The sequence below is a fragment of the Marmota flaviventris genome, chromosome 9 (genome assembly GCF_047511675.1).
Source record: "Marmota flaviventris isolate mMarFla1 chromosome 9, mMarFla1.hap1, whole genome shotgun sequence".
NCBI lineage: Eukaryota > Metazoa > Chordata > Mammalia > Rodentia > Sciuridae > Marmota > Marmota flaviventris.
In genome coordinates, this window is record NC_092506.1 from 20,700,091 (window position 1) to 20,710,675 (window position 10,585).

The following is a 10,585-nucleotide window of genomic DNA, read 5'->3' on the forward strand; positions in this document are numbered from 1 at the left end:
CATGTCTGCCTGGGGCCAGAAGAATTAGCCTATGGGCATGCCAATCTTTATCCAAGCTAGTGACCAAATTTTCCAACCCCAAAATAGGAGACACATGGTTTCACATAGGGTATTTTGTTCTCTGTCCTGAAAAAAAATGGCATTCTGGGAAATGTAGTTTCAATGCTGATAGGTGGAACTTCTGAGCAGTTCCATGGTCCGCGGAGGAGAGCAGATAGGACTCGCAACAGGATTCTCCGGGACACCAGAGACCCATATGGGTTACTTTAGGGAAGAGAAATGAAACACCAGAAATAGGAAACCTTCTCCGCCCCAGGATGTAGGGGTGAAGAGAGAAATATCTAGAAGCACCTTTTGGCTTCAACAAAAGGCGGAACAAAGCTTAGCTATGGAGTCACTGGACTTGGGTTCAGTTTCAGATAGTACTAACCCCCAGGGACCTCCAGCAGCAGCAGCTGAGGCTCTCTGAGCCTTTATTTTGTCATCTGCTAAGATGGCAGTAGGGACAGAACCTACCTCCTGCGGCTACTGTGAGATGATCAGAGGTGACACACGTGCATTTGACACACACTAAGCAGGCTGGAGCTCAGGGGTGCTGCCCTTGGAAAGAACGCCTGGACGCTGGGTGGGACTGAGTGGGTCCATCCTGCAAGAGACAGATTCTGGAGCCCTGTTCCTTACCCTAGTTATTTCTGCCCATTATATGTCACCAGTTGGGTTTGCCCTATGGGGACCTTTCAGAGCCATGGTGCCCAGGGCAGGTGACCTGGGGAGGCCAGAGGGTCCTTCTGCCTCCTCTGTGGACGTCGCCACCCCTGTGGAGCTGGAAGGAGAGGGCCTGCCTAGTTGTAATGGGTGCCCACGGTGCATCAGCACTGAGCTAGGCGCTGCAGACACACCTGCCAGCAAGGATCTCCAGGTTCAGCGAGGGGAGGGGAAGCAGGGAATTATTACACACAGTGGTGGTAAATGCCACAATCCAGGTAAGAAAAAAAGCCCAGAGGACACACTGGAGGGGCCCACACCCATCCGGCCTTGGTAGGAAGGAAGAATCCCCTGAGGAGAGACTTCTAGATTGAGAGAGAAGTCCTGAGTTGGCCAGACAGGAGGTATGGGAAGAAACTATTTCCTTATTGATAGATAAGGAACCTAAAAGGTTCAGGTCCCACAGTGACGGCAGAACTGGTATTTGAACCCTGCTTGTCGTGATTCTCCCTCTCCTTATGCCAATATCCCTGTGCTGCCCAGTTCCCTATCGGCCTTCATCCAGGCCCTGACATTTTCCAGAGACTTGCTCTGGAAAAAGGACTAGGATTTGGATAATCCTACTCCTGGTCCTCCTTGCCTAGGACAGCTATGTACGTAGTGGAATTTGTCTCCTGGCTATGTGATCTTAGGCTAGTTGCTTAACCTCTCTGTGCCTCACTTTCTTTTCCTGTGAGATATAGACAACATCCACCTCCTAAGGTAGTCATGAGGAATTAGAATGCATTCAATGCTTAGAACCCAATAGCTATTATTACCTCCAGAGTTTCAAGACAATGTTAGCTAACATATATACATTTTTAAAATTTCTGAATTTATTTTTCAAGCTGTGGTTTTGCTAATATTATTGCTTAGGTCAAGAATACATTAAAAAAGGGGAATCGATTTAAAGTTAATTTAGAAAAAAAGTTAATAAAATAAAAAAGTAAATTAAAGATATAATATTGATGGAATGTGGGTAGGAGAAAATCGTAAAGACAATACCTGAATGGTTGATAATTTTGAAAAACAACCTATGATGCCATGTTCCTTCCTTCAAATTAAACCACAGGTCAACGAGGCCTGACTGAGGAGCTTTAGAACCCCGACTGCATCTGAGATTGGGAGGCTCGGGAAGGGAAGTTGAATGCAAAGGCCCAGCTCTGGAAACCAAAAGCCAACTCCTCCACTTCATTCTCCCAGTGCGTTTGGGGGCGATTCGGGCCTCTCTGATTTTTTTTGGATCACTGGGTCAATCAGTCAGCCAATGCCTCGGGAGAAGTTTAATTAAGCTCAGATCGGAGGCGCGAGCTGCCAAAGGTCTCCCCGCCCTCCGGGCCCCGCCTCCAGCACATCTGGAGAAAAGCTTCCCCCCCCCCCCCCATCAGCCCGGCGGGGGCAGGGCTGCAGCCCGCGCATGCGCTTCGGTCCGGCGCCAGGCGCCCCACGGCAGGGCTCGACTCCCAGAGCTGCGTTGCAAACTGTTGCATCAGACAGCAAGCAGCCGGCCGGGCAGCCAGGGTTTCTAGGAAGATAGGAAGGGTTTGAGCTCCTTTATGGTCGCTTGGGAGCTCTGGCTGTCACTCACGGTGTTTATAAGCCGGTAACAGGATCCCCTAAAATCTCAAGCTTGCGCGGGTTCGGGGAGGGCTTCTGCCACAGGTGAAACTCGACTGCTTCTGCCCCCGCCCAGCGCAGGCCCCAGGCTGGACCCAGCGAACTGGATTCCGTCTGCTTTATTAATGGCAAAGACCCTGAAGGAATGAGCTGGGTTTGATTTCTCTTCCCGAGTACAAGAATGCCCCTGAGGAATTTCACACTCTGTGAAAGTGCAAAACTAATTTCCCCAGACAAGCACTGTAGCCGGTTCCCAACAGGGCTTGGCAAGATCCCAGCAGGAATGTTCAGCGGTTTCCAAATCTCTTTAACCCAGCAGCTGCACACGTAGACTGCTGCGTTAGGAGACCCCTTTGGCCATCCCTGACCCCTTGGTGGGAGGACCCAGGTCCTTCCCAGACAGGTCTTTCTTCTGGCGTATTTCAGTCTTCCATATTAGGGAGATTTTGGACCTCAGCCAGTGAATGCACAACCACAGACTCTTGCCCAGGCGCTGCGCATAGAATTTCCCTTCATTCAAATAGGTCGGCGCAAAAGCTGACCTCCTTATTGTCCCTTATTCCTCCAGCCTCTGGGCCACTGCCTTCCTCAAAGGGACAGAAAATAATGCTCTTATCTAGAAGGGATGGGACAGACTTGGGGGTGAGAAAGTCAAGAATTGTAAGAATACTGATTTGGAAATCCCTTTCTAAAGGGATTTTCAGGGACAAAATCTGAATCTTAACATTCAATCCTCTTTTTATTGTTTGGGAATGGGTCAAATCCAACATCATCCAGTAGTAATGGATTTTCCAGATAAACAAAAACTGGCAATTTACCTTAAACATTTTGTCTTTTTGGGGGTGTGAAGAGCGAAAGTCCCTTCCAATTGGATGATCCTGACAGCTACAACAAGCCCAGAGTTCTTTCTTCCCCTCATTATTGTGAATCACTTGATCCCAAGATTCAATTTAAAAAACAAAAATGACCTGAAAAACTGGTAAGCATTATCCAGTGGGTCCGTTGCCAGACAGTCACTGTCGTTTGTTTAATCCAGCATTTTCCTGTGAACAGTGGAGAATTATGTCACTATGGGATTTTCATTGTAAGAGATGCTTCCTAAGTATGGCCTAGCTAGCTCAGTCATCATTAGCAGCGCTCTTATGAGCTGAAGGAATGACAACTAGAAAGGACAGGAAAGAATGCAAGTGTTGGACCTAGAACATTCCCAAGCCCTGCTTCCGAGGGCCCAGAACTGCTGTCAAATTGATATCACCAGGACAGGGATCTGGGGTCCGAGGACATGATGTCAGGGAGCTGTCAGGAGCTGCCAGGATGTCAGAAGTGTCTGAGCAATGGTCTCTGGCTGGAGAAGCAAGCCATTTACTATTGTGGGACCTGGTATGGAAGTTGGAGTCAGGAGGTCAGGATCCAGGTGAGAGTGGGAGAAGGTGACCTCTGATGAATTCATGTTGGGTTCCTCACTGCTGGATACCCCCAGTACCTTTATAGAGTGGGATCTCAAGACGTGTTTGTGGAGTGAAGGCACTGAAAACATGGCAGAAGGTGTCAGGAAGGACAAAAAAAGTCCAAGAATTTAGCAGGAAGCAGCCTGGGACTGCCCAAGCTCTCTTGAATTGGGTGATGAGGAAAATTCTTCTTGTTTAAAAACAGAGAAATAGAGCCAGAACTATTAAGTGACAAGTCTCATGAGGTCCTTGCTGCCTTGATTTCTCTGTCTGAAAAAGCCACCAGTTGGTGATTTCAGAGCTAAGCATTATTCTATGGTAACCAAGTAATGTGACATCATCAACAGTTGCCTTACCTTGACTGAATTTCCAGACCAAACATCTGGAAAAGTAGGAGTCTGACAGAGTGACAGACTCAGAGGACAGGAAAATCCCCCTAGATTGCATTTTAAGACCATAAGCACAGTGGTGGCCCAGATGGTTAGAGGGTGTAGGCATTCACTACAAGTGCGATTGCGTTCCCACATCTATTCAGCAAGTGCAAATTCTAGACACTATACCCAGCCTGGCCCAGACAGAGCTCTTATTCTAAGGGCTTATGCTCTAAATTCCTTGTGGAAAATCTGTCTTTGAAATGTTTAAAGCACCTCATTTAATCCTCATTTCCACTTCAAGTCATGTCCCTCCTTCCTGAGAACCCACCACATTTTAAGTTTGTAGCTGGCTTTCCTTCTGTTTTTGCTATTTATGTGCCAATTTAAAGGGTGGGGAGAGCCACATTAATTTTAAAATGAAACGCAAATAGCAAAATGAGACTTGGTTAAAGCAAAAACCACAGAAGGGATTTTTTTTTCTCCCATATTTTTCAGATTTTCCTAGAACCACCTTTATTTCCTTAGAGCCCAGACATAGAAAGTGAGTGGGCCTCTCCAGATGCTCTTCCAAGTAGAAGCGAAAAACCTTGGTCCTAGTCTCTAATAGCACCTTTAGGGTTTGTTTTTCTGTTTCAGATATTTGAGTCCCAAAGTGGAGCCCAGAAAGCTAGTCAGTCCTCAGTTCAATGGGGCACTCTAGTTAGTTTAAGGTTGTATATCCTACCTCTTTTGATCAGTGTGTCTCCTTGTACATCCTGGTGACGGGGACATGACTTAAAATGTAAATACTCCTGGTGGAATCCCAGCTTTGCTACTTACCAGTTTCCTGACACAGTCACCCATCAGGTAGGAACAATACCCAGACCTCTCAGAGCTGTAGTGAGAATCAATGAGTTAAGACATATAAAGGGCTTGGCCCAAAAGAAGCCTTCAATAGGCGGTAGCTATTATGAAAATAGAACCTTTCATCTGTCTACTCCTTCTTAACCACCACCACCCCTCTAATTTTGGAGAAAGAAAGAAAATTCGTTATCTATTCCAAGAGGATGATTCGATTCGTCCCCATTTTAAATCACCCAAGGGCCCACCGGAAGGGAAGACAAGGTCGAGTTGGATTTGCGAACTCCAGGGCCTTTTAATGGAATGGGATCAGTATCTCGCCTCTCAGCAGGAGGTGAATCAATCCGTGGTGCAGGGCGTGGGGAAGCCTTGGAGGCAGATGGTGGGGTGACAAAAGCGCAAAAGATGGGGAAGCGAAGTCAGGTAAAGCAGATTCAGTACTGTCGGGAGGGCTCTGAGGCGTGCCAGCCCCCGGGAAGAAAGCTTCTTGATCCAGGGTTGAGTCCAGGCATCCGTAGGTGGAGGTATGCCTGCCCCTAGGTCTGGTGACCGTGGGACTCTAGGCGCGTGCGGCAGCGCCCTCTGCCGGCTACGCGGGGCAAACCCTGGGCCAGGCTCCGCGGCTCCGCAAGTGGGACTCTGGATCCCTCCCTCTGCATCCGCCCCCGCTCCATCCCTTCCCAGGACCGCGCGCCGGGTCCAAGACGAGATTCCCGCAGATGCGTTCCTTTTCTAAACCAGAGGGCCAAGCAGGGACGATGCTCGGAAACACTCGATGCACCAGGGGATCGGAGGCCACAGGAACTCACCCAAACCTATCAGGGGCTGCGCCTCTTGGGACCAGGGGCCAAAGCCTGCTGGGCTATCGGAGGTGGTTTGGAAGTGGCATCGCCTATGGCCAAGACCGCGGGTTCTGCGGACAGAGAGGAGCCCTGGGTTCGCTTTCTGCCTCATCCATTTTCCAGCTAGGTGACCTTGGGCAAGGTACTTACATTCCCATGTGCCTTAGTTTCCTCATCTTTAAGATGGAGAGGATGATCCCGACCATAATGGGTGGACATGAGAATTACATGGGATCAGACAACCTGGGTTGGAATTCTGGCACTGGCATCAGCTAGCTGTGTGCCCTGGGGCAAGTTATTTAACCTCTCTGCCCCGGTTTCCTGCAAAATAGGGATAATAACGGTACTTACCTCCGAGGGTTGTTGCTTGCAAAGCGCTTAACCCAGTGCCTGGCACAGAGTAAGCGCTCAATAAATGGTAGCTATTATGGTTGTTGTCGTCATTATTGTTCTTAAGGGCGCTGAGCACACGAGCAGAGCTCTAGCTGGTGGCTATTATTAGTCTCTTTTTCGGGTCCAGCTATTTCTTTCCGGGCATTGTTAAAATCTTTTACCATGCGCTCGCGTCCTTATCAGTAGTCGAAGGACAGCCAGCCTTCCCGAATTTGGAAAATCGAGGTTCCCCTGGAGGAGGGCCAAGGACGCGGCGGTGGGTTGCAAGAACCGGGACCTCCAGGGAGGAAGCCCGCGCCCCGCCGCCTCCGCCCGTGCCTCCATTAGCGCGCGTCAGAGCCGCAGTGACGTAGCCGGGCCCTCGGGCCGGGAGGCGCGGCGAGGGGAGGCGCGGCCTGGATGCGCGGGGAACCTGGGGTGGTGACGATGGCTCAGGCTGTCCTGCCGCGCGCAGGAGGCGCCCGGGGCCATACTCCAGCCGCGCGGGTGCGGGGCTCTCCAATGCTGCTAGAGGGTAGGCGGAAGGCCCTACTTCGGTGGGCTCTTCCGCGCCTGCCTGCGCCGGGTGCCACTCGGGGCTCCGCCTGCAACCCCGCCTGGAGACCCGAGGTGACAACACCGGCTCCGAAGCCCGGGGCCCTCCCAGCACGCAGCGGGCACACCGCCCGGAGGCCGCTTGGAGTCTGCATGGTCCTTCTCCTCCCTGCCCTCTCCTTCCCCTACCCGCCCCAATCCCACTCTTCCTTGTCCCCGGGTGGTCCGCTCATTTCCTTCTCCCTCGGCCCTGTGAACCAGCTCCTTTGCTGTCAGTGGTTGGTATCCACCCACAGGAGGCGCCTCCCACTCCTCTGCGCCTGCGGTCCCCGGAACGCCCATCTCATCGCTTGCGGGAGAGTTCCACTTGGCTTGCCCCGCACGCACCTCCAACTCGCTGTGCCTTGCCCTAGTATTGTCCACCTCAGTGATGGCGTTGCCACCCTCCCTATCGTCCTAGACGCCTCGCGTTCCCTCCTAAATCCCTCTCCAGGCATTCTCCAGCCGCATTCCAGCTATCCTCATTCAGACCTTGTAAAGCGTCCCTCCCCCGTGGGCTGGTAACATTTGCTTCTCAAAGGTTTCCGTGTCAGCACTGCTGCCTCCTCCACATCCACCGCACATGCGGGGCGGGGGCCGGAGTGCGCTACCTGTAACCCATCTCTGGCCACGACTCTCTTAAGGCAGACCAGCCTGGGACTCCGATCCTCCTTGTCTTCATGGACACTTACGTCTGCCATTTTCTAACACTTTATGATCTGGAGCGTCACACTAATTGAGATCTTCAGTGTCTTCGTTGTTGTTAGGTCATATCCAGGGAATTCACATCTCCTTCCCTCCCCCAGTGGGCTTCCTCTTACTCACTCCTGAACTCAAGATGTGAGTCACCTTTACAAGGACGCCCCCACCTCCTGTTCTGCCTTGTGGCTGAGTGTAGTGTCTCTGGGCTTCCTGTTATTTGTCAGGTTCTGGGAAGAGAGGCCTGATCCTTCAGGATGGCCTGTGGTCTGTACAGGGTCAAATCCAGCCCCTTTCTCCCTCTGCCATGGCCACACAGGATCTTTCTATCTGCTCTTCTTTCATTCCACTCTTTCCGATTCACCTGCTCCAGCCCATCCCCAACTCATCAAATCCTCCTCTGGTAGCTCAAAGTGGAAATTTAAAAAATTAAACCATTAAAACCTCCAGGGAGTAATACAAACATCTGTTTATCCTTCTCGCCTTCTCCTCCTTTCCCTTTGTCAAAGTTTAACAGTTGCCCTGCTTAATTCAAATTTATTTATTTTGCCTCTGAGCTACATCTTCAGCAATCCATCCTTTTTAAAGTTGCCCAGGCTGGCCTTGACCTTGCCATCCTTCCTGCCTTAACAACCTCCTGAGTAGCTGGGATTACAGGCAAGCATACGGTACCACACCTGGCAAATGTAGGTCTTTTTCAAAGGTCATAAAACCTTCCAGATCTAGGTGGAGTCCTCTGAATTCATTTCTGTTTCCTATGGTAACCAGTTTCCTGCATTTGGGGCTCATCATTCCTATGTATGCTTTTGTGGGCATTGTTATTATTATTATTATCATCATCATCATCATCATCATCATCTTGCAGTGCTAGGGATATAACCCTGGGCCTTATGTATGCTAGGCAAATGCTTGCTTTTGTTTTTTTACTATATATCTTTGTGCCTGTAAGTACTTTATGGAATTGTTTGGCATGTTTCTAAACTTTGAAGAAATGGCATTATACTGAATATATAATTGTGCATCTTGCTTTTTTTTATTCAACTGTAGGATTTTTAAATGTATCCACATTGATACATGAGTTCAATACATACATTTTCACATACATTTTAGGTTCCATTATACAAGTTCAGCATACTGTGTTTACCAGCTGCCTCTGGAAGATATTCCGCTTTAAACAATTTTTTTTTATTAAAACTGATGCTACTATTGCTATTTTTTATACCTATCCCCGTGTGTGAAAGTGAGTCTTCCGGGGAGGTGCTTGGGTATGCAATTGCTGGGTTCAGGACTTGGGAACTGGCAGCTTTGTAGTCATGGCTAAATGGTTTTTCAAAGTGGTTGTACTGATTCACAGTTCGAAAGCAAGACATGAGAGTTCCCATGCTCCGCAGCCTCAACAACACTTGGTAATGTCAAACCTCAAGTTTTTTGCCAAGCTGATGGGTGTGAAATGACATTTCAGTGTTTTAATTTGCAATTCCCTGTTTACAAGTGAGAGAGACAGATCATACTTTCTTTGTTTATTGGCCATTTGCCTCTCCTCTTAAGTTGCCCATTGGCTTATTTGACGGTGTTTCTATTGGACCATCTCTTACTATGTGCAGGAGTTCTTTATACATTCTGGATACTACTCCTTTGTCAGGCTGTGGCCCGTCTGCTGTCTTTTCTTCCACTCCATTGCAATTTTAAACTGGTGTAATTATTTGAGTTAATATCTGGCTTTTCTACTACTCTTTAAGCACCATGAGGAGAGGGACCTGCCCCTGGGACCAAGTGCAGTGTCTAACCCATACCAGGGACTCATTAAATACTTGCAGACTGAAATGTATTGACAATTGACATCATTCATTTTCTAAACATGTCTGCCTCCCTGACTGTCACCCTCAGCATCCCACAAAGCTATCAACCCCTTGAGAGCGGGACTCTGATCAAATTTTGCTCATCTTTGTATCTCCAACACCTGTCACAACACAATGCCTTTGGCATGGATTATACTATCAGTCTAATTAATTAATTTTTTGTGCCCCTCCCTCCACCCCAAATCCTTCTCAACCTATCTTCTATCTTCATGCTCAGTTAGATTACCTATAAGATGATCTGTCTGGTGGCCCAGGCCTGTAATTTTAGCAACCCTGGAGGCAAGGATTGCAAGTTTGAGGCCAGCCTCAGCAACTTAGTGAGGTCCTTAGCAACTTAGTGAGACCTTGTCTCAAAATAAAAAGATAAAAAGGATGGAGGGCGGGCATGACTCAGTGATAAAATGCCCCTGCGTTCAATCCCTGGTACTAAGAGAAAGAAAAAAAAAAGATTGCCTATAAGCAAATGAATAATAAAAACCTCAGGTATCTGTGAGAATCACATAACATGATAGATGTGTAAGCACATCTCTGGCTCTCAATAAGTGGTGACTTTCAGCGTTCTCACAGTAATCATTTTGGTCACTAAAGATACATTCTGCTTAATTTTAACAGAAAGTTCTTTCAAAGAGAGAATAAAAGTGAACCTCCTGAAGATCTGGTGACCGAGTTTTTTTTTCTCTTCCTTTTATTGGCATTTGACCCACAATATAAGGCTCAGTCCCAATGCAATCTCTGAAAAGCATCAAATATCATTCTTCTCCTTTTCTTTTATAAATTCCAGACATATCAAAGGCATATGAACCATACATAGATTTCAAACCTCTAAGTGGAAACATATAAAGGCCAATTCTACATCTTTGGCCAGAAGTCAGAGAGCAAAAGGAGGTCTGTTAGTGATCCTAGAGTTGGGGGGTGGGGGCGGCTTGACGGCAGCAGCCCGGGACAAAAGCAGAACACTTACATCTGTTTCCCACATCTGCCATTGATTGTGTGACCTTTGATCTATTTATAAAATGAAGATAATAATTCTTGCTCTTTCTGGAGGTTGAAATTCATTAATGACTCATTTAAAAATGCTTTGAGATCCTTGTCATGAAAGGCAGTTTGAGTTTATTTAGACAGAGCTCCCCAAAGGTAAATGGGCCTGCAGCAGCATCTGTCCCCACAAACATGAGAATGCAATCTCTGTGTTGCCC

At 48.3% G+C, this 10,585-nt stretch overlaps 1 long non-coding RNA gene across 1 annotated transcript; it reads right to left on the reverse strand.

The window, feature by feature from the left end:
• Positions 1-3,111: 3,111 nt before the first annotated feature.
• LOC114093730 (uncharacterized) lies at positions 3,112-6,577 on the reverse strand. Its single transcript, XR_003582925.2, has 3 exons — positions 6,217-6,577; positions 5,003-5,057; positions 3,112-3,404 (listed from the first exon to the last, which is right to left on the reverse strand). It is a non-coding gene; the product is annotated as an uncharacterized lncRNA (long non-coding RNA).
• Between the last annotated feature and the right edge of the window lie 4,008 nt (positions 6,578-10,585).